This window comes from Heterocephalus glaber, unplaced genomic scaffold (genome assembly GCF_053883595.1).
Source record: "Heterocephalus glaber isolate CG9 unplaced genomic scaffold, H.glaber_assembly_v1.0 deba00001719, whole genome shotgun sequence".
Lineage (NCBI taxonomy): Eukaryota > Metazoa > Chordata > Mammalia > Rodentia > Bathyergidae > Heterocephalus > Heterocephalus glaber.
In genome coordinates, this window is record NW_028258432.1 from 6,947,490 (window position 1) to 6,973,088 (window position 25,599).

Below are 25,599 nucleotides of genomic sequence, written 5' to 3' on the forward strand. Positions count from 1 at the left end.
AAACCTACTGTCAGCAGATTTCAAGGATACAATATTGTTAACTATAGTCACTATGCTGCTGTACATTAAGTCTCCAGAACTTACTCATTTTCATACCTGAACCTTAGTGTCCCTTGAACAACATCTCTTTGTTCCATCTTCCTTCCAGCCCCGGCAACCACCATTCTTTTTACTTCTTGTATGAGTTTGACTATTTTAGAAGCCACATGTGAGTGAGATCATACAATATTTGTTTTCCTGTGTCTGGCTTATTTCACTTAGCACATTTTTCTCTAGTTTTTCACAAATAACAGAATTTCCTTCTCCGGAAGTACTGAATAACATAGCATGGCACATGCTGTTAAGCAGAAATACCATGTGCTAGTATTCATCCACACAAAGGGAACACTATACCAGTTATTTATCCCAGGAGAGGTCTGTAAACACCTCACCAATACCTCCAAGGCTTTTAAATACCTCACCAATTTCTAATCAAGTTCCAAACAAATTGTCCTCTGGATGGAGGCTTTTCACAAATCAGCTGCCAGAGTTCCATAGGGGTTCAAGGGAGGCCCAGTTGCTGCCTTAGTCACACTTCCAACACCTGCATTCTTAGGTCTAGTCCAGTAAGACAGCATACTTTCATAAGCCAGGCAAAACAAATTTATTACCCATAGACATGCAGCAGGAAACAACAGAAGCCTAGAACCTGAGGTCTCCCAAGGCTCAGGAGAGGTGCATGGGATGGATGGAGCCTAATGTGTGTGCCCCACTTTACACTGCAGTTGAGTGACCCTGAAAGCACTCTGCCCTGGATTTTATACCTGAAAGAATCTGGGATCATTGAACATAAGCATTGCAAGACATGCTATTCTAGGAAGGCTAAGGTCCAAGCCTGGGCTATTCCAGGTGGTTCCTCCTTATCTTAGAGACCCTCATTCTCACCATATTGTACAGTTACCCTGAGAACTGTAACTGGGAAGGAGAGCAGATGAATCAGCCAAGGCCATTCAGAGCCTAGCCTCCTGCAGTCCACCTACCCAACCCATGTATCCCCTTTGCAAGGTGGTCCATATCATATGTCTGTCAATCTCCTTGGATCTGGAAGGAAGTTAGTCTCCTCAGATTGATGCAGTTCCTTTGCTGACAACCTCAGCATGACATCACTGACTTAGGCAGAATACATTTCCTAGTCCCAGGAGGAGTGTCACAAGCAGGATAGCCAGGCCTTCTGACACAGTGACCTGGGATAGGACCCTAGCCATCCAGGAAAGGTGTTGCTAAAGAGAGCAAAGAAAAGTCCTTCATGTGATTCCATTGCCTGCATCCAAAGAGCCTGTGAGCTTGCTTCCAGATCTCTTTCACTCATGCCTTTACAGTACCTGAGGTGTTTATTCAGGTACAGCAGGAAGCGTTGGCAAATCCAAATACCACCCTGCTCTGCCCGCAGATAATCATGTTCAATGATCTAACACAACCTTGGCTGGTAAGTTCACCAAATCCTGCTGCTCCTGAAAAACTTTGATAGCAGCGTAACCTACCTCTGCCATAGTTAATGACAAGTTGTATACTCCAATGCTGAGTATGAGGACACTGTAACATAGTGGAACCAGCTGTCAATTTGTCTTCCTATAAGTGTGTCTCGGGCAATCCTGTGAGATGCCAAAGTGTGAGGCCTTCCAGTTTAGAACATCCCTTTGGACAAACACCTGAAGACCTTACATTCCGAAATAGCATGCCTCATCTGAATATAACAGGCACTCCATAGCCCAGTATGCCCCACACAGAAACATACAACCCTGAGGAGCACATGCATGCAGTCCAGTCGAAGAGCAGTTGTTGTAAGGTCTCAAGTTCAAATGTACAAAGCCTGGGTGTGGCTTGACCAATCATTAGATGTCAGAGTAAACTTGCACTTTCTCGTGTCATCATTTCAATAAAAATGCTATATAGAACAGATAATGTTATCCTCAATGCATCATATCAGAGCCATGAAATATCAATGCATCTTATTATTGGTGATGATAAAGTAGTGTCCTACAAATTGTCCATCACAATGGCACACATTTAGCATTTGTAACTAATAAGTACAATTCTGTTTTTGGAAACCCTAGTGTTATAGCTGGTATCTAGATCTTCTCCCAAAGCCTCATGCAGTCGTAAGTGGAGCTTTTTAGTGGTGGCTGGATCTAGGGTGTGTGATGCTGAAATCAAGGATGTGATTCTGGGATTGATTCATGGTGCAAGGATAGGATTAAGACTGCCCCTTAATCCTATGAGTGTTACTTCCCTAAGGGTAGCTAGCCTGGACAAGATATAAGGGACAGAAAGGTCATTGTTGTCACTTGTCACTTGCTGCTTTGCTTCTTCACTACTTTGCTGCCTTCTGCCCACCATGTACTGTTTCTCTTCTGTGATGCCCCTCTCCATGCCACCCTGCCTTGGAACCAGCCAAGTATGAAGTGAAACCTCGAAGAACTGTGAGCTATAATAAACTTTTCCTCCTTTAACTTTGGCTGTTGGCTGTTTTGTCTCAGCAACAAGAAAAGTTACCAAAGCACCTGTTTACCACATACAGCTCAGTATACCATGAGGAGATCCAAAAAAGAATTCCTTTGATGACCTTAAAAGGATGGGAATCTTGGATTCAAATGTAGACTTTGAGGTCAGAATTCTAGACGATTTGAACCCACTGGATACTGCATTTGCATGTATCTGCCTACGTAATATTTGCCTGACATTTTTATGGAACCAAAGTGGAAAAATGCAATAAATTATGAAGAAGTTTCTATCCAGTGTGAGGAGCTCAAAATCAATTCTACTTTGTCCTTTTTCCTTCCTTTCCTTACACTGCCTACGTATTTTGAGGCATTTATGTATGTTTGCTGATGAGTATGTTATTTGTGGAAGAGAATGAAGGATTTGGACTCTTATTTGATTATGGTCATTTGTCTTCCTGCCTATGTCCCTAACATACTGAGAAACCTGAAGATGGGGGTAGCTTTGACAAATTCTGAAACCTATTAGTTTTTCCAGTAGTAGGACCAAGAAAGTAAATTGAATAATTGATCATGCAGTAAAAAATAGGTTTGGACTAATAAATAATAGCAACTAAATTATATACCTGCTCACTGGCAGATTAGTAAACAATTTCATAGTTGACTACATTCTGTGCTACACTTTTAAGTCATTTTCACAGAAAATGTAACTGGTTTTATTGGAAATTCATGCATGGATCTGTAATGAATTTCTAGGATTTTATTATGATCAGTCTTTCCCACTTCACCCCTTGCATAAACATGTTCAAATAGTGATAGAGTCACATCAGAATAATGGAAAGAAACAAATTAAGCATGAGTTTCTTGAATGATCAAAGAAGTATGGTTTGTATGGTGATATCTTACATTCTTCACTAATTATAAATAAGTATAACTGAACATTTAGGAAATATAGAGGATTGTGGTACATAATATTCATTCCATGTTATCAAATGGAGTGAGAAGCACTGACTTATCTGATGTCTTATTATAACTAAAAGAATGATAAAATCAGCTGGGCATGGTGGTGCATGTCTGTAATCCCAGTACTTCAGGAAACTGAAGCAAGAGGATCATAAGTTTGAGGCCAGCCTGAGCAACTTGCTGACATAATGAGAACATGTCTTTTTAAAAAAAGGATAGAATTTCCTTGTTCAGAACCTGATTTTGCTTCTTTTATTTCAAATGGACTATTTAATATACTGCTTCTTTTTTTTTTTTTTTTTTTTTTTTTGGTACCAGGGATCAAACTCGGGTCCTTGCACCTGTGCAGCAGGTGGCAAAACCACTGAGCTAAATCCCCGGCGCTATACTGCTTCTTTGATGAATATTTTTCTGTTTAAATTTTTCCCACTAGGCGAAATCAACATTGCAAGTATTTACTGTACTTGGTCCTACACGACTTCCAAGCCACCTTCCTTCTCCAATTAATTGTCATTCAGTTGTGCAAATGATTCCAGTAATTTTTCATGTACATTATTAGCATCACATGCTACCTTTATTAACTACCTTTATTCATTTATTCATTTATTTATTATTAGCTACCTTTATTTATTAGCATCCTATGCTACCTTTCCTTTAAAGTTCTTGAAAAATTTCTCTCAGGTTTTTAATCTGATTCTGTATTTGGTCACATATTAAATGATGGCATAGCTAACTTTTAGCCTAAAGGATTTTTTTATTAATTTTATTGGTACATTTCAGATAAACATAATGATAACATTCATCATAGGGAATCTCTACCTGCACATGATACATTCCAATTCTTCTTTTTTTCCCATTCCTCTCACCTCCCTTCAACCTTTTTTCCCTCATTTATAAAAGGTTTGTTTCCATGTTTTCTTCTATTCTCTTTTTTTTCTTTTCCTTCCTTCCTTTCCTTCTTTTTCCTCTCTAGTGTCTCTTCCTATTTGAACATTTTCTTCCCATTTCACAATATGTGTTATATATTTTCGTCCTTATTTACCCTTTCAGTTTCTCACACCAGAGAAACAATGAGATATTTAAACATGTGTGCCCAATTTATTTCACTGAAGTACATGGTCTCAAGGTGCATCCATTTACCTAGAAATATCTTAAATCTATCCTTCTTTACAACAGTGTAGTATTCCATTGTATTTTTTTTAACGCATCTTCTTTATCCATTCATCTATTGATGGAAATTTGGACTATTTCCAAGACTTAGCTATTACAAACTGTGCTGCTATAAACATGGATGTGCATATATGGCTGTGGTATGATGCTTTTAATTCTTTCAGGAAGATACTGAGAAGGGGAATAGCTCAGTCAAATGGAACCTCTAGATTTACTCTTTCATGGAATCACCACAGTGATTGTACCAATCTACACACCCACCAACAGTGGAGAAAGGTTCCTCTTTCCACACAGCCCAGGCAGCATTTGTTATTGGTTGAATTCTTGCCATTCTTTCTGGATTGAGATAGACTCTCAGTGTTGTGTTAATTTGCAACTCTTGAATGACCAGTGATGTTGAACTTTTTTTCATATACTCGTTTGCCTTTTCCACTTCTTCATCTGAGAAATGTCAATTCTTTCCTGATTTTCATTTTTGGATTGGCTCTTTAAATATGAGGGATCTGATTTTTTTGAGTTTTTTATATATTCTAGATGTTAGTCTTTTGCCTGAGGAACAGCTGGCAAAAAAATTTTCCACTCTGTGGGTTGTCTCTTCACTGTTATTAGTTTCTTTTGCTGTGAAAAAATCTTTTTAATAAGATGAAGTCCCAGTTGTTGATTCTTTGCAATATTTCCTGTGCAATCAGGATTTTGTTCATAAAGTCTTTATCTATACCTGTCTTCGACAGTTCTGTCTATTCCATGTTCCAGCAGATTTGGTGTTTCTGTTTTAGTATTTAGATCTTTGATCATTCAATTTTAGTTTAGTGCATGGTAAGACACATGTGTCTAAGTTCAAGCTTCAGCACGCAGAATGCCAGTTTTCCTAGCACGATTTATTAAAGAGGCTTTATTCCAGTGAAGGTGTTTGGCCCCTTTGTCAAAGATAAGGTAGCCGAGTGTCTTTAGAGTTGTTTCTGCATCTTCTAGTCTGTTTCATTGATTCACAGGTCTGTTTTTTGTTTTTGTTTTGCTTTCCAGTACTATGCTGTTTTTAACATGTCAGCGACTATTAAGTCCCCGGCCTTGCCTTTGTTGTCCAGAATTGCTTTTGCTATTCTAGGTCTTTTCTGGTTCCAAATAAATTTTAGGATTGTTTTCTCTAGTTGTGTGAGGTATTCTCTTGGTATTTTGATCAAGATTGCATTAAACCTGTATAACAATTTTGGAAGTACGACCATTTTCACTATATTAGTTCTTCCTATCCAAGAACAAGGGATACCTTTCTATTTTCTGATATCCTCTTCAATCTCCTTTTTCAGAGTACTGTAGTTTTCAATATAAAGGTCTTTTACTGACTTTCTTAGATTGATTCCTAAGTATTTCATTATTTTGGATGCTATTGTGAAAGGTGTGGTTTCCCTAATTTCTCTCTCAGCAAGTTGGTTATTTGTTTGTTTTTTGTTTGTTACTTTGGTTTTTGGTTTTTGGCTTTTGGTTTGGGGCTTGAACTTACAGTGATTCTACTACCTCAGTCTCCCAAGTGCTGGGATTACAGGCATGTACCATTACACCCAGCAATGAGTTGGTTATTTATGTACAGGAATCTTGACTTTGTATTGAGCTATGCTACTGAATTTGGTTATTCAATCTAGGAGTCTTTTGGTGGAGATTTTGGGGTCTTCTATGCAGAAAACCATGTAATCTGGAAATAATAATAATATAAATTCTTCCTTTTTATCATTATTCCTTTTATTTCTTTCTCTTATCTAATTGCTCTGGTTAATGGTTCCAGAACTATATTGAATTAGAGTAGTGACAGTGGGCATCCTTGTCTTGTTCCTGATTTCAGAGGCAAAGCATTCAGTTTTTGACCATTTAGTATGATGTTGGCTATTGGTTTGTTATAGACGTTTTTATCAGATTAAGATAAAGACCATCTATTCCAATTTTCTCTAGGATTTTTATCATGAATGGGTCAAATGCTTTGTCAGATATTTTTTTGCATCTATTGAGATGATCATGTGATTTTTGTCACTGGCTCTGTTAATGTAGTGTATTGCATTTCTTGAGTTGTACATTTTGAATCATCCCTGCATCTCTGGGATGAATCCAACTTGGTCATGGTGTATAATCTTCTTGGTGACTTGCTGCATTCTGTTTGCCAGTATCTTACTGAGGATTTTTGTGTCTATATTCATTAGGGAGATAGGTCTGTAGTTCTCTTTTTTGGTTGGATTCTTCTCTGGTTTTGGTATCAAGGAAATGTTTGCTTCTGGGAATGAGTTTGCGGGAATTGCTTCTATTTCAATTTTATTAAAGAGTTTGAGGACTAGGGTCATTAGATCTTCTCTAAATTTCTTGTAGAATTCAGCAGTGAAGGCCAGGGATGTAGCTCAGTGGTGCTGCGCCTTCCTGGTAAGTGCAAGGTCCTGAGTTTGATTCCCAGTACTAAAAAAAAAAAAGAGAATTCATCAGTGAATCTATCAGGAGCTAGGTTTTTCTTTGTTGGTAGGTTTTTTAAATTAAATCTTCAATTTTATTGACTGACATTGAATTATTTAGAATTTTTATATCTTCTTGATTCAGCTTTGATAATTCATATGTATCTAGGAATCTATCCATTTCTTCTGTGTTTTCCATTATATTAGAATATAGGTTCTTGAAGTAGATATTGATGATCTTCTGGATTTCTGCAGGATCCGTTGTGATTTTATCCTTTCATTCCTAATTGCATGAATTTGAGTCTTTTCTTTCCTTTTCTGATAAAGTTGGTCAAGGGTTTGTCAATTTTATTTAATCTTTCAAAGAAGCATATGTTCGCTTCCTTGATCCTTTCTATTGTTGTTTTTATTCTTGATAGCATTAATTTCTGCTCTGATCTTTATAATTTCCTCCCTCCTGTGACCTTTGAGCTTGACTTCCTCTCTTTTTTCCAGAAGCTTGAATTTCAACCTTAGGTTGTTCATTTCAGTTCACTCTATTTTTCTGATATGGGAATTCACTGCTATCAATTTCCCTTATAGGACTGCTTTCATTGCATTCTATAAGTTCCAGTATGTTGTATTGGTTTGTCATTTAACTGTAGAAACTGTCTATTTTTTTCTTTAATTTCATCTGTAACCCATTGGCTGTTCAGGAGGGTGTTATTTAATTTCCATGTGTTTATAAGGTTTTGTGGATTCTTTTGCCATTGATTTCCAATTTCATTGTACTGTGGTCTGATAATATGCATGGAATAATTTTAATTCTTTTACATTTACTTAAGCATGTTCTATGAGCTCATATATGATCTCTTTTGGAGAACATCCTGTGTGCAGCTGAGAAGAATCTGTATTCTGATGTTGTGGAGTGGAACACTCTGTAGACATCTATAAAGTCCATTTGTTCAAAAGTTTGATTCAGTTCTGATATTTCTTTGTTGATTTTTGTCTAGTTGATCTCTATTTGTGATAGTGGGGTATTGAGGTCCCCCATTACAATTGTATTAGCACTTATTTGATTTTTGATGTCCATTAATATTTGTTTTATATAGTTGGGTGTGCTGGTATTTGGCACTTATATATTTATGAATATCTCTTCCTCTCGGATTGTTCCCTTAACGATGATGGAATGACCTTCTTTGTCTCTCTTGATCAGTCTTGGCTTGAAATCTCCTTTGTCTGCAAATAGAATAACTACCCTTGATTTTTCTAGGTTTCTGTTGCATTGAATATTGTTTTCCATCCTTTGGCTATCTATAAATTAATTTTTTAATTAAATATGTTTGTTGTATGCAGCATATTGTTGGATCTTGTTCTTGATCCATTTTGCCAGTCTGTTTCTTTTGATTGATGAATTGAGACCATTTACATTGATGGTAATAACTGATATATATTGACTTATCCTTGTCATGTTATTTTGTTGTTATTGGGTCCCTTTATTTCTCCTCTGTTTGATTATGTGCTTTGCCTGGTGGATTCATTGTGTTGGGATTTATAGAGTTGTAGTCCCCATTTATATCTTTCTAGAGTGTCCTTAAGAACATTTTACAGTGCTGATTTGGTGGTCATGAAGTTCTTTAGGTATTCTTTGTCATGAAAGTATCTTATTTCTCCATTAATTTTAAAAGACAGTTTTGAGGGTTATATCAATCTAGGTTGGAGGCTATTTTATTTTAGGGCTGGAAATACTTCACTCCAAGCTCTCCTTCACTTAAGGATTTGTGCTGAGCAGTCTGCTACAGTTCTGATGTGCTTTTCTTAATAGGTGATTCGTTTCTTTTCTCTAACAGCTTTTATTTTTTAATTTCAATGTAATACAAGTAGATATTACAAAATAAAATATTTTTAAAACAGTCTTCTTACTTCTGTGAATCAATAAAGCAAATTTTCATCACAAATTAATTAAAGAAGAACACAAGTTATACACGGTGTACCATAACCGTAAAAGAATGGCCTCAATGTCAGAGTACAAGTCATAGACAAAAAAGACTCTTACGAAAAAAAACAAAAAACAAATACATAATTTCACAAAACTTCCTTTTCAATAAACTAAGAATCTAGTGGTATAAATGAAAAAAATTAGCACATATATTGAAATATTTTTAAAACCACAAAATATAAAAAAAAACCCCACAAAATATATACTTTGGAGAATTATTAGAACTCTCTACTTCCTATTTCTCTATCTTCTTTTCTTATGTTTCCTTTAACATTTAATAGAAATTGTGTACAATAAATTTAAACTGTATTTTACATAAGATAGGCAACACAGAAATTTTCATGGATTAGAAGGAAGATAGACAGATAAGAAGGGCCCAATCCTATGGGATTTTCTCAGAGCATGAAAGTCAGAGTTCAGTTGGGGAAAAAGGTTCAGACCGCCAGATTAAGTGGATGTTTACAAAAGCTACAATGCAAGCTTTTGGGTAGATAACCAGATGCTGAAACTGCCAATATTTCAAAGGCACCATTCTTTCTTTATTATTATTAATTTCATTGGTACATTTTAGGTGTACAATATAATGACATTCATCACAGGGAATTTGCACCTTTACATAATCTCTCCTGGTTCTTATTTATTCCCCCTTCCCCTGCCCTCCCTTCAACCCCTCCATCCCTCCCTATTTACATAGATTTTGCTTCAATTTTTTCCATTTTCTCATATAAATTCCATTTCCTTCCTTCCTTTTCCCTACCCCTAGTACTTTCCCTTCCCGTTAGCCCCTTTTCTTCCTATTTCACATTATCTATTATACCTTTTATTCCTTATTTACAGTTTCAGTTTCTCACACCAGAGAAACTATTCGATATTTACACATGTGTGTCCTATTTATCTCAATTAAGAGTATGGCTTAGATGTGCATCCATTTAGCTATAAATGTCTCTAATTTCTCATTCTTTCTGGCTGAGTAGTACTTCTTTTTATAAAACAAGAACACACTTTCTTTATCCAGTCTCCAGTTGATGGGCAACTGGGCTGTTTCCAAGTTTTGGCTATTACAAACTGTGCTGCTATGAACATGGGTGCACATATATTGCTGTGATATGATTCTTTCAATTATCCTGGGAAGATACCCAGCAGGGGATTAGCTGGGTCAAATGGGACTGCCAATCCTAGTTCTTTGAGGTATCTTCATACTGATTTCCACAGAGGTTCCACCAGTCTACACTCCCACCAGCAGTGGAGCAGGGTTCCTTTTTCCCCAGCATTTGTTATTGGTTGATTTCATGATAGCAAATATCCCCTCCAGCATTTGTTATTGGTTGATTTCATGATAGCAGCCATTCTTTCTGGGATGAGGTGGAATCTCAGTGTTGTTTGCATTTGCAACTCTCCAATGCCCAGTGATGTTGAACATTTTTTCATATGTTTATTTCTTCTTTCTACTTCTCTGTCTGAGAAATGTCTGTCCATCTCAGATGCCTATTTTTCAATTGGGTCTTTAAATTTGAAAGGTCTGATTTGTTTAAGTTCTTTATATATTCTAGATAGTAGATTTTTGCCTGAGGAACAGATGGTAAAAAATTTTTCCCACATTGTGGGCTGTCTCTTTGTGCTGTTGGTTGTTTCTCTTGGTGTGCAGAAGCTTTTTAATAAGAAGAGATCCCACCTGTTGATTGTGCTACTTCATGAGCGCCTGAGCCTTTGTTCATAAAACTTTTTCCTATGCCAATGTCTTCAGGAGTTCTACCTAGCCTCTCTTCCAGCCAGTTTAGTGTTTCTCTTTTAATATTTAGATCTTTAATCTATTTTGATTTGAGAGATATAGGTCTCATTTTAATCTTTGGCAAGTTGAAACCCAATTTTTCCAGCACCATTTATTAAAGAGGCTATCTTTCCTCCAGTGAGGGTGTTTAGCTCCTTTGTCAAAGATGAGGTGGCTGAGTGTGTCTGGAGTTGTTTCTGAATCTTCTAGTCTGTGCCACTGGTCCTCAGGTCTGTTTCTTTGCCAGTACCATGCTGTTTTATCACAGTAGCTTTGTAGTATAGTTTCAAGTTGGGGGTTGTGATACCCCCTGCCATGTCTCTGTTACCTAGAATTGCTTTTGCTATTCTGGGTCTCTTCTTGTTCCAAATGAATTTTTGAATTGTTTTCTCAGGGTCTGTGAAACATGTTGCTGGGATTCCAATTGGGATTGCATTGAATCTATATAGCAGTTTTGGAAGTATGGCCATTTTCACTGTGTTAATTCTTCCTACCCAGAAGCAAAGGATGTCATTTCATTTTCTGGAATTATCTTTGATCACTTTTTTCAGAGGTCTTTGATTTCTTTCATTAGGTTGGCTCCTAGCTATTTCAATTTTTTGCATGCTATTGTAAAAGGAATTGTTTGTCCCATTTCTCTCAGTGAGTCTGTTGTTTGTGTACAGGAAGGGTGTTGATTTTTGTGTGTTGACCTTGTATCCAGCTACTTGACTGAATTTGGTTATTAAGTCTAGAAGACCTTTGGTGGCGTTCTTGGGATCTTCTATATAGAATATCATGTCAATTGCAAAAAATGACAATTTGACTTCTTCATTTCCTATCTTTATTCTTATTTCTTTCTTTTATCTAATTGCTATGGCTAATGTTTCCAAAACTATATTGAACAGGAGTAGTGATAGTGAACATCCTTGTCTTGCTCCTGATTTTAGTGTGAAGGATTTCAGTTTTTTGACCATTTAGTATGATATTGGCTGTTGGTTTTTCATAGATAACTTTTATCAGATTGAGGTAGAGACCGTCTATTCCAATTTTTGTAGGGTTATCATAAATACGTGTTGGATTTTGTCAAACGCTTTTTCTGCATCTATGGAGATAATCATCTGATTTTTTGTCCTTGGCTCTATTGATATAGTGTATTATATTAATTGATTTTTGTATATTGAACCATCCCTGCATCCCTGGGATGAATCCCACTTGATCAGGGTGTATGATCTTCTTGATGATCATCTGCATTCTGTTTGCCAGTATCTTATTAAGGATTTTTGCATCTATGTTCATTAGTGACATTGGCCTATAGTTCTCTTTTTCGGTTGGGTCTTTCTCTGCTTTGGGGATCAGGGTGATGATTGCTTCCAGAAATGAATTTGGGAGTATTGCTTCCCTTTTGATTTCATTGAAGAGTTTAAACAGTAGTGGCAGTAGTTCCTCTCTAAATGCCTTGTAGAATTCAGCAGTGAAGCCATCAGGACCTGGGCTTTTCTTAGTTGGTAAGTTTTTAATTATGTTTTCGATTTCATTGATTGATACTGGGTTGTTTAGAATTTTTAGGCCTTCTTGGTTCAACTTTGGTAATTCATATGTATCTAGGAATCTGTCCATTTCTTCTGTGTTTTCCATCTTACTGGAGCATAGGTTCTCAAAGTAGCTATTGATGATCCTCTGGATTTCTGCTGGGTCCATTATAATTTCACCCTTTTTATTCCTAATTGCATGGATTTGGGCCTTTTCTTTCCTTTTTTGATAAGGTTGGCTAAGGGTTTGTCAATTTTGTTTATTCTTTCGAAGAACTAACTCTTGGCTTCACTGATTTTTTGGTATCATTCTCTTGGTCTCCACTGCATTGATTTCTGCTCTGATCTTTATAATTTCCTCCCTTGTATGAGGTGTGAGTTTGTCCTGCTCTTCTTTTTCTAGAAACTTGAGGTTCAGCATCACGTTGTTTAATTTAGCTTGCTCTGTTTTCCTAATATGAGTATTCTCTGCTATGAATTTCCCTCCTAAGACTGCTTTCATTGTGTCTCATAGATTCTGATATGTTGTATTGTCATTGTCATTTAATTATAGGAAGTGTCCGATTTCTTAATTTCCTCTGTGACCCATTGGTTATTCAGAAGTGTGTTGTTCAATTTCCATGTGTTTATGAAATTTTTGTGGTTTCTTTTGCTATTGATCTCCAATTTCATCACACTATGGTCTGATAATGTACAGGGAATAACTTCAATTCCTTTGAACTTACTTAAATATATTCTATAAGCCAGTATGTGGTCTATTTTGGAGAATGACCCATGTGCAGCTGAGAAGAATGTGTATTCTGACTTTGAGGGGTGGAAGACTCTGTAAACATCTGTTAAGTTCATTTGTTCAAGAGTTTCATTGAGTTCTAGTATTTTGTTGTTTATTTTTTGTCTAGTTGATCTATTTGTGACAGTGAGATATTGAGGTTCCCCACTGCTATTGTATTAGTGCTTATTTGATTTTTTATATCCATTAGTATTTGTTTTACATAGTTGGGCACACTAGTGTTTGGTGCATATATATTTATGATTGTCATCTCTTCCTCTTGGATTGTTCCCTTTACAAGGATGTAGTGTCCTTCTTTGTCTCTCTTAATCAGCGTTGGTTTGAAATCCACTTGATCTGCAAAGAGGATAGCTACTCCTGCTTTCTTTCAGGTTCCTGTGTCATGGAGTATTGTTTTCTACCCTTTAACTTTCAGTCTATCAGTTTCTTTTTTAATTAAATTTGTTTCTTGTTTGCAGCATATTGTTGGAACTTGCTTCTTGACCCATTCTGCCAGTCTATTTCTTTTGAATGGTGAATTGAGACCATTAACATTGACGGTTTTAACTGATAATTGACTTATCATTGTCATGACTTTTTCTTTTTGTTGGATTCTCCTCCTTTGCATTTAATTTCTTGTCATGCCTGATGGATTCATTCTGCCGAGCTTCCTGGGGTTGTGATCCTTGCTGTCTTTTCCTAGGATATTGTCTAAAATTGTTTTGGAGTGCTGGTTTGGTATTCATGAAGTTCCTAACATTCTCTTTGTCATAAAAGTATCTTATTTCTCCATCAATTTTGAAAGATAATTTTGCAGGGTATATCAGTCTTGGTTGGAGGCTGTTTTCCTTTAGGTCTTGGAATACATGACTCCAAGCTCTTCCTGCCTTGAGGGTTTGTGTTGAGAAGTCTGTTGTGATTCTGATGGGCTTTCCTTTGTATGTGATTTGTTTCTTTTCTCTAACTGCTTGTTGAGTTTTCTTCTTCTGTTGGGTTTCTGGAATCTTAAAAATTATATGTCTATGTGTAGTTTTTTTGTTTTGTTTTGTTTTGTTTTTTGGTACCGGGGATTGAACTCGGGTCCTTGTGCTTGCATAGCAGGTGATGAAACCACTGAGCTAAACCCCCGGTCCTGTGTAGATTTTTTTTGATCCAGGCTAGTTGGAATCCTATATGCCTCACTTATCTGTATGTCAAGTTCTTTTCCCCTGCTTGGGAAGTTTTCTGCCATCACTTCTACGAACAATTTTTTTATGTCATCTGCACTCTCTTCTGTTGCTTCATTGACTCTGATCAGTCTTATGTCATTCTCCTTTGCATCATCTAGCAGCTGCTGGATTGATTTCTCATGGTACCTTACTATTTCAAAGAAATTTTTCTTTTCCTTGTCACTAACTGTAATCTCATCATCTATATCTGAAATTCTGTCCTCACATTGGCTCACTCTGCTTTGTAGGCTTTCAATGGCATTTTTAATATCCTGGAAATCTGTTTGTGTCTGTTTTATGGATTCCATTTTTTCCTATGTTGGGATTCCACCATGTTCCTCAGTTCCTCTATTTTTTAAATCTGTGTCCTCTCTAGATTTATTAATCGTTTCTTGCACTATGGGCACAATCTCTGTTGTTATCTGAGAAATTATTTCTGATTTCATTTTTTTCCAGATCCTCCTTTGTTGCCAGTTCAAGGAGTCCAGGTGGTTGAGTATCAGAGTGTTCCATCTTGTTTTCCTTTGGGGTTGCCTGAGGTGATCTGTAAGTCTGGTTTTCAGGCTTGTTTATGTGTCTTCTCATTTCGAAGGGGGGACGTCCTGCTGGCACAAGCCTCAGCTCACCTCCTTGGTGCTGAGAGGGGTGCTACGGTGGCCCAGAAGCTTCTTCTCTGGGCTGGGAGTGGTAGTATGGTGGCCTGGAAGCCTCTTCTGTATCTCAGGTTTATATCAGGAACCTCCAAGCCACAGACAAGCTACTCTTCCCTGTTCCTGACCAATGGACTGATGAAAGAGAAAAATAACCCCATTCTTTTTTGAGTCCCCTACCTGGGGACTGGCCAAATTCTAGAAGCTTACTCAGTGACTTTGTGGGTAGGTTAATGGTTAGTTATCTGAGGTAGCATTGCCTACAGGTGGCAGAGTCAGAGTTCAGACCCAGATCTCTTGGACTCCAGGGGCTGTGCCAAGGATGAAGATGCTAAACTTCTCTCTGAAATATTTAGCCCCAGCCCTAATCAAAGCTAGCTTAGACCACAGTGCTAAAGAATAAAGCATGCCAGACACTGAGAATCAAAAAATAGATGTAGAACTCAGTAAATGATCTAAGTTAAGACTGTCTCTGGGCTTCAGTTAACTTGTCTAGATGAAATCTGTACCTCTTGGTGCCCAAGATCCCTCAGCCCTAAAAATGTTAAGAATTGTAGAGAGTATAACTGGTCATTTGCCCTAAGTTCAGTCATGTAACAGACCACTCTGACCTTAGTCTGTCCTTCTGTCTTTCTCTTTTCCCCTACATGAATTCCTACACTGACATTCTTCCTTTGTCCTTCAGCCTTACTTCCTGGTTCTATCAATAAAAAGCCACAGAAGCTTCAGGTTGGGGCTGTCATTATGAGAGTTTCTCACACTGAGGAGTCTGGGTTAAGGGCAGTCCCTCTAGGCCTTCTTGGAGTTTGAATTAGACATTGACTCTGAGTAATCTTTCGTCCTTTATGCCATGCCACAATCATGAACTGTGACAACATGTGATTACATTAGGCCCATTTTTATAATCCTAGTTCATCTCCCCTTTTTAAAGACTTTCTCTTAATCACATAAAAAAAATCTGTTTTCCATATAAGGTAACTTGTTCACAGGTTCTATGTATTAGAAAGTGGGCATCTTGGGAGAGAAGAACATATTTTGCCTACCACTGTTAACTCTGCAATTCCTTTTTCAGATCTGGAATCCTCTGTACAGGACTTCTGACAGATGCTTGTCTTACTCCGAGTATTGCCAATAATAGGGCAGTTGCTGCTTCGTGGGACTGCTAAGGGTAATGTTGAACAACTCGAAATGTCAGAGTATTCTTTAATGTTCAGTCTCAACAGTTCCCATACATGGCTGCTTGTATTAAGAAGCACAGGGAAAAATCTCACCCCATATTCCCATCTACATACTCACCAGATGAAGTTCTTAAAATATTTAAAGATAGTGAGATTTCCTTTTTATTCATTAGTTGACCATTTTGAGCAGCTATTCTATATGTGTACTATTCTAGCCTCCAGAGACAGTTATTAGCCAGGCATGATTTCTCATTTTCTTTCCAGTGTCAGAAAGAGATGGATAATCCAATAGACAGTGCTGTCAATCAGTGTACTAAATGATATTTTAAAGAATTTTATTTTTAAAAGTATAACATATATGGAGGGAATATATACATGCCAGCAAATACAGGAGAAAAACCTATTATGTATTGAGTGTATGTGTTTCCCACAGTTTGTACCCCTAATGTTATAGTATTAGGAAGTAGAGGTTCTTTGGGAGGTGATTAGGCCAAGTGAAGACACAGCAAAAGACAGCCACCTATAAACCAGAATGTGACCCTTACCAGACACCAATAACAAGCAGATGAATAAGGGAAAGGGGAGTTATAGCAAGAGGGGAAGAGGGAGGAAAAGAGGTGAGAATTCTCTATTACAGATGGCAGAGCTCAAATTTAAGATTCCTGCCAAGACAACTGTTTGGTTCAAGTCTACATTAAGACTCTATCTAGAAAAAATAGTTTGCATATACAAAGAATTGACTTGTAAATTTTACCTGAGAAAATCAAACAAGGATTAAATGGGTTTGTTTGTTTTTTTTACCACATATAAGACTCTGAGCCCTAGGATTATAGAATAATTGATTTTGCCTAAAAGTAGCATAACAAAGAGGCAGGGCCAGATTCAGATTCCTAAAATAATTCATGATTAACATGAGGCCCAGTCAGTGCCTGAGATTTTTTCTTCTAAACAAGTTTGGTTTTAGCCCTTGAAAGCCAGATGACTGATACCCAGTGTCTCAGCTGCACACCTTTCTGGATGATGCAGGAACTGTTCACTCACTACTGGGACCAGAGAGAGGCTGCTACAGAGGTGTGGGGGCCTAGTCCCCAAAGACGGTAGAAGAAAGAGAGATTGGAGCATTGTGTCCCTATTCTGAGTGGGTAGCCCTATCCTGCTGTACTTAACAATCTGACTACTGAAGAGCCTGCTGTTGTAAATTTGGAGAGCAAATCATTTCTGGCACTGTCAGTGCCCTCTCAGGTGACTTGGGCAAATTATTTTGGTACATCACTTTCTTCCAAAATAAGCACAGTAAATCTTGCTCAACCTACTCTTGAGTTGGTTTGAATAGCAGATAAGACAATGAGCATGAAATCTCTTTGGGAAAAATGAAATGACGAAAATCAAGATGTTGTGCTGGCAATTATTAATATTCCTGAGGTAGGATGGAAACCTCTGATCTTCTTGATTATTTGCAGTGTGAGAGGATCAAATTAGGGTCATAATCATGTGATTTGGGGGCTTCACATTACCTTTTAGTATATTATTTTTCATGAACAAGGGCCATTTTGTAGCTGTGGCAGTTTCCTAAAAACCTAGGAATCACTATGAATTTAGAAGTTGGGCTGTTTCAACAATGACAAAGGCAGCTCACAGTATCATACACACACACACACACACACACACACACACATACACACACACACAGATGAAGACAAACTAAAATATTTTTTAAAAAAACTTTTAATGGATTCCCAGAACAAAGTCTTTCAGAAAAGCTGTCGGGGGGGGGGGGGTTAATGAGCAAGAACAAAAATAATATGGTACACTTATAAAGGAAAAACCAAGACACTATCACACCCATACTTACTGTGAACAAGTCAGGAACAAAAGTATCTCAAGACTAAGGCCAATGGGCCACAACTCAGATATGAGTCAGCAACAAAAGTCATTTTATTAATTAGGCTCAGGAGTGGGTCCAATGCTAATACCTTATGCTGATATTCAGTAAGCATTTACAATGTTCTGCCAATGCCTTTTATTACATATAGGCATTATCTCATTTAACCCTACTACATCAGTGCTATTGCTATTTATATTTTATAAGTGAGGAAAGTGATGCTTAAAAATATTAAGATTCTTGCACAAGAATTTGCCACCATTAGGTGGCAAATTTGGAACTTGAGCTGACATCCGTCACCAAAGTCTATGTTCTGGTTCTGAATCACTACAACAGTAAGTTGCTTCTCAGAGAGCATCTTACTTACACAAAGTGCAAGTTGCAGTTGTGCAAACCTTAAGAGGACTCAAAGGAGAGCAGTGAAGGAACAGAATTATCTAACCTGGAGAAGAGAAAGCTGAGATGTGATCCAAAGCAATGTTAAATTCTGTGATGGCAATTAGGATCAAGGAATAGGAAATTGGTGAGGGTAGTTTGGGAGAGCAAAGGAAGATTTACAGTAAACCAAAATCAGACTGAAATTGTTTCTAGAAGTGAAGGCTGCTAAATATTGGTGATAGCCTCAGAGGTGCACTACTTAAGTGAACCTGCTGTGGGGAGCATAATGGACTGGCAGGCTCCAGTTATCACCCCTCCATAAATCTTTAACACAGTGCAATTTCCCCCAAAACTCTCTTACATATATAGTCCTGTCTTGATATCTGCTTCTCAGAAAGCCAAAATGACACGATATTGGATGTGTAGTGCAAGGGAAATCATACCACCTTTGGTCTTTACAAGCAGGTTTGGCAACTTACCAAATGAGTTATTTTCAGTGCCAGCTCTCAGGGCCCCAGGGAGACTGTCCATCTTCTCCTAGGCTGAGATTTGATGAGTTTTATACAGTATTAAGTGCTGAAATAAAACAGCTTGAATGTTCCTAGCTTATTTCAGTGCATAAAGTACTCATTGTAATAAGGCCTGAGAAGTATGACCTGAAGGCATTGGTCTGATAGGAACTCAGCACGTATTTATCATAATGAGAAAATAAGAAATGCCTAAAACGGCTTGTTCACCACCCTTGCCACCATCTCTGATCTGAAACCTCCACAGTTCTCAATTCCAATTATGACAGGAGCAAACATATTCCTTTGTAGCACATGGCTGCAGACCCGAGGCCTGCACCGTCCCAAGCCAGCTTTGGGAGTATACTCAGGACTCCTGCAGCAGCATAATGAACCAGCTCAAACTTCCTCACAGCCCAAGAGAGCCAGACGGCCCATGGCTCAGACTGTTTACCCTGAATATATTAGCAGTCTGCCTGTATTGAGCCTGAGTCATTAGCTTTATAAGACCAACAATTAGACATCTTCTGACAAAGAACACATGGAGTCAGAGATTTGAAAAATTCTTTGTAGACAGTAAAACATTAGAAACAAAATACAACAGTATTTTGCCTTGCTTTTAAGTAGCCACATGACTGTGAGTAAATTATTTAAACTCTGTAGATTATGTTAAAAAGTCTTTATGTTGAGGCTCAACATTATAAAGTCAGTAAAGTTATGGTTCTCAGCCTTGTCAAGGGACCAAGGTTATTTTTTGTTTTCTCATGAGGACTGGACTAGTTCAGAAAATACCTTTCCATGAGGATTTGATATATTTTCCTTATGTGCATATGGTAATTGTCTCTCTCTCGGTATACTGGGTCAAGACAGTGAAACCCTTGTCCTCACAGGAACAATGTAAAGAGCTCCATGGTAATGTGACATTGAATTAGAAGGCATTTGCTAAAACATCAGCTCCAGAGACACAAACAACTCTACAACCCAACGGTCACAGACAATGAACACTCTAAACCTAAATCCTTTTCCTGTACAAAAAACAAAAGTCTGAACACAGTGAATGATGAAACACATACTACATTGAGCTGTAAAGGGTTAGCCTGCTCGACTGAGCTTCCAGTGGCCACTAGGCTTCTTTCCCACTCTGCTCTCCGCAACCTGGAGGCCCTTTTCCCTCTGCTGGCTGGGGACTTAGCAGAAAGATTAAGTGTAAGCAGTGAGAGCCAAGACAAGGCAGAGAACATACAAGCCAAGCCACCATTTGCCAGGCAGAGTGGCCTAAGGCAGATTCAAAACCTCATATAGTCACAGTGGTAGGCAGACTGTGTAGTAAGTGGATGAAGATAGGCCATGTTGAAATTTGAGAAAGGCAGGCTTCACAGAGTCTCAAGAACTTACACTCAGGATAAACTTTTAAAATATCTCTTCAGGAGCTGGAAGTGTGGCTCACTATTAGAATAGAAGCAAGTATGAGGTCCTGGGTTTGACTGAGAGAGAGAGAAAGAGGGAGAGGGAAGAAAAGAGGAAAAGAAAGGGAAGAGGGAAGAAAGAAAGAAAAATATATTTCTTCATTTTCATTCTTGTTCTGTTGCAGGACTATTCGATTTTCCTGCTTTTTACTGCTCTTGAGTGGTATTTACACAGCCTTGTGGGTTATATAAATTTTTGTAGGCTTGTCCGGGAGCCTCTCTCCCATTGCTTCCAACCATGAACATATTCTTTCTGTGGTTAGAAAAAATCTTACAAACAAGATTTTAATGCATAAGCTAGTTGTATGCAGGAATCTACCTATATACGATGCTAACACTTCTACACCTTTGCTCATTAAATATATATTGAGTGACCCACATTATGTGCTGAAAATCAAAGCGTTCACCGTTCTTTGGAGAAGACAGGTGAAACACACAAACGGGGACATAGGCAGGGTCACATTATGACTTCCATAACCCTCAGCACCTTTGCTTTCACTGTTCCCTTTTCCCCGAAAAATACTAAAAATTACGTAAGTGTGCCAGCATAAAGATAAATGGAAGCCAGACTGGATTATATTCTCTTTTGGTATATAACTAGTTTTAAAAGAAAGTAAAGCGTTTTCATGACCCATCAGAGAATTGTGGACTCCAGGCATGGTGTAAATTGTGCCTCATGTTGGTAAATCAGCCCTGGAGTTAAGGGCATTAAAAGGATTTGCACAAATGGTACTTGAAGTGACAATGAAAGGATTGGCAGGAATTACCAGAAGAGCAAGAGGGAAAAGACCATTGCAGTGAGCAAGAAAGAACAGGCAAGACTTTAGAAGAATGAAGACCAAGGTGCAAGGCCTCACGAGGGACACTGAATGGTAAAAATGAATTTAGAACAGGTAAGCAGAGGCCACAGAACAGGTATGAAGACTCTTGTGTGCTGGTCTAAGAAAAATGGGGAATTCATAGGGACAGGTGGGGAGCTTGTCCAAATACGCCTTACAGAATGATTACACTGGAGTTACTAGAAGGATGTGGGGCTACTTAAGAGACACGGAAAAGAATCTATGTGAGAAATAATGACACCCCTAAGGCAATGCAAATGAACACGAGGAAGATTCCAACAGACATAGCTTGGTCAATTGGATAGGAAAAAGGAGGCAGAAGTCTCACTTCTTATTTATTCCCATCTTAGCCCTTTAGTGCTTGACTATTCATCATACAACAGATCAAAGCAACCAGCCAACTCAGACATGGTAAGCAGCCACTGTCTGCCATATTTTCCCAGATCATGCTATTTTTCTGACTGGACTAATTGCTCTTGACATTTTGCCCTCGTCTGTAATCTCTCCTGTGCTGATATCCTGTCTAAATCCAGTTCTCCCCCTTTGAGACTTATCAGTATCTTGGTTACAGTTGTGTACTTGACCTCTCACTCTCCACCCACAGTCAGGAACACAAAGTACTCCTGCTGCTCCTTCTGCCCCTTGGATCCAGCCCAGATCATCTAGTACCCTCTGACTGCACTCAGGGGAGGGTATCAGGCTTTTCTGTCTTGAACTGGCAAATAAGGCATTAGCAGAGATAGGAAAAAGAAGGTGAGCAACAGCTCTAGGGGAGATAATTCCTTCAGTTCTGAATATCTTGAATCAGGTTTTATGAGGCAGTCCAAGAGACATTAACCAAAGCATTCAAAACACGGTCCTAGAATTTAGCAGAATGCTTTGAGTTAGGAAGGGAGATGTATGCACAGAAAAGAATGTACACAGTAGACCTCAGCCTAGCCTCAGAAAGACCTCCCTGCAAAGTTGGCCCTTGAATGCCATCTAGGAACCTGACGGGGAGTGTCCCAACTATTCTCCAACTGATAAGCATGCCCCTCTTTGCCCAAACTTCTTGTGCAAAGAATGTGGTCTGTGCTGAATACCAACTTTCCTTCTGGGATCTGGAATTTTTATACTTGCTAAGCAATACTAGACTCTATTAAAAACCTTGGACCCCTGAACTGTAAGGAAGTGTGTCTGGTAGACAACTCTTCTTTCATGTTGTCACAATCAGTGCTGGAGGAATTAAATGTGTCTTGTGTGACTTCACTGTGACAGGGCCCCCGGAAACTTGCCAGGCTTCCTTTTTTTGTTCCATGCACCTTTCCTCTTTGTTGATTGTGTTTATGTCCTTTCTCTGTAATAAATCTTAGCTGTGATTACAACTATAAGCTGATTCCTGTGAGTTCTAGTAAATCCACCAAATCTGCTGGCAGCTCTGGAGATGCTCAACACAGTAATTTTTACTTCCAATTAATTAACTTTGGTAAAAAAGAATAATCAAACTTATGCTAACATCACAACACCTGCAATTCAGTATTAAAAATGAAAATGTAATTGAAGCCAGGCATGGGCGCATACATCTGCAATCCCAGCACTCTGGGAGGCTGAGGCAGGATTGCAAGTTCAAGCCCAGACTGAGCAACTTAGCAAGACCTAGGCTCAAAATAAAAAACAAAAAATGGCTGGGGATGTAGCTCGGTGTGAAGGCCCCTGGGCTCAATCCCTAGCACTGGAAAAAAAAATGTAATTGACTGTCTCCCAAGTTTCAGTTAAAGTGGGCTAGTAGGGTAAACTGATCTCAATTTGTTAGAGTAAAAATATTCTCCCTTACCCAAAGACAAAAATGAAGATACCTTCTTCCTATGGCAAAAGCACACTGGGATAATAGGAAATGCAATCAAGGGACAAGGGAAGATTAAAGAAAGGCTCCCAACTATACTAGAAACAAAATATATTTAGTTAAGAGTCAATGAGAGCCCTGGATTTAGCTCAGTGATTCCAGCGCCTGCCTTGAAAGCTCAAGGTCCTGAGTTCAATCCCCAGTACCAAAAAAAAAAGTCAGTGAGAGCTAGGAATATGGCTTAGTAGTAGAGTGTTTGCCTATGCATGCTTAAGGGTTAGGGTTTGATATCTAGCACAGGGAAAAAAAGAGTGATAGACTTTCCTGAAAACAAAACAACAACAACAAAAAGAACTACAAATAAACAATAATAATAAAAACAGAGGTGTTGTGAGGATTATGACAATTTCCTTTGTAATTAAGAATATAAGATTTTTGGCATTGGATATAGACCTGAAATAACACTGTTAAGAAGCTAATGATTTAAGGAAGCTGTATGTCCAAAGCAACACTTGGCCTACTGTAGAGACCTATGACTGTTCAGCATTATGACAGTCCTTGAAGCAAGTACTAGCAACATGTGAAAATCAAACCATTCGTGTGCATCCCTCAACCCTCGACCCACCATCACAACTACCTGTACCAGCTTGGAAACCCTCCCTCTGTGCCTTTCTGAAGATGGCCCTAACTCAGAATCTGAGTCAGTCAAGTTGGCTGACCAATTTATTCTACATTCAGATAAATCAACAAAGAGAATGCTCATGAGACTCACTATTTCTATTATTCATCCTGCTAGGCTTGTTCACTGATATATGGCGTACATTTAGTACCAGTAATCAAAGCATAACAGCGCTTCTTTCCCTCTTTATGGTTTGATTTTTATTCTTCTTCACTGGAGGTGAATAGAAACTTCTTTATTGTTATCCCATAAGCTGCAGGATGGTGAGGAGTCACAATTAAACCTAATCAAGTCCAAGCTAATGGAAGATTACATACTACTCAGAGAACCTGGACATAGTAGCTGAATCATGGTATTTCACAATACATAAGTTATATGTGATTTTGGATTGCTTTTCACGGAGAGAGTGTGAACTTGTTTGAAATTGCATAGAAAATAGTCGGGTTAGGTTAAGTAGGAACATTTTTACAATTACATGTATGACAGGCAATGTATATGTACTGACAGCCAAGAGGATTACTCCATCTTCAAATGAAGTATTAATAGAAAAAAATCCCCAAGCACATTCAAAGTGTTTATTTTTCAGAAGAAATGTGAGGATGCTATCTAAAAAAATAAGAAGAAAAATATAAGGGCCAATTCAGTCTCCAGGGATTTAATCAAAACTTGCTAAAAGTAATTACAGACCCCCCCCCAATTATAAGGGCAATATAATGAGGGATTAACATATACTCACTGAAAAGGGCTCACAGTCTGTCTCCGGAGGCTGAGGAAAGAATCATTGCTGACACTCATCATCCTGTCCATTGGAACACAGAGTGATACTCTCAGTAATAGACAGATCTGGCTTCCCAGGAATCGTGTTAGGACACAAACACTCAGGCCTCTGATTTCCAGCGTTAGATTGAGGGAGAGGCTCCAAGTGGGCCTGCTACCTCCATGTAGAGTTCTGTTTCTATAGATTCCTTCTCCCCTAGCCAGAGATTATTCAAATAGAAAGATACATGGAGATCAAAAATTGATTAGATGCTCTCATCTAGGAGGAATACACATGAAAATGCCTCAGACTCAGCTTATTAATTCATCCTTAACAGCATCTTCAGATGCTGGATTCATCCAGACTCTGCTTTATCTTTCAGACACAGCCCTTTTGTCCATTTATGAGACACGGAAGATTATTTGCATGTAGAAATTATGTAATTACAAAGACATATTAAAACAAAGTTTAAAAATTTGAAAAATATCTTCAGGAAGAAGTAAATTGGACTGAATTTCTACTTCTCCAAAATGCAGAGTAGTGAGAAAAATGCAAGCTTTGGAGGTAAATGGCTACATAGTAACTTATTCTCTTAACTGTGCCAATTACTACAGTGACAATACTTCAAGGAGATGTTGGGAGGTTTAAGGTATGAATCCACATTAAATACTGAAATAAATATAACCTAAAAATGATTATAGCAAAGGAGTTTACTAGTAAGAAATGTAAAACAACATTAGCTGCAACCAAAAACAATTGGGAAATAAGAAAAAGAATATAAAGATAAAAGAATATAAATCCATGGGAGAGCAGCTGGGAAGCTGGGAATTTCAAAATAGAAGTTTGCAAGATAGTCACACTATAAAGAACAATCTCTATGGACCTGACATGGAACATAATATTCAAGTGAAGCATTTTAAACCATTTGTTCCTTCCTATATTAGAACCACAAAGGGTACAATCATTGTTAAATAGAAGCTACAAATAGATTAATGGGCTTTTGTATCTATCAGCCTTGTTTACTGGGAAATGAATGAATACATTAAAGAAAACCCTTCGTTGTTCTCAACTGGGATACCAATTTACAAAATTCATTAAGCTGCACTGCTGCTGTCAGGGAATTTTCCATGTAGTACCCATCCTAGTTCTGTTTCAAGTGCCTGTTTGGGATC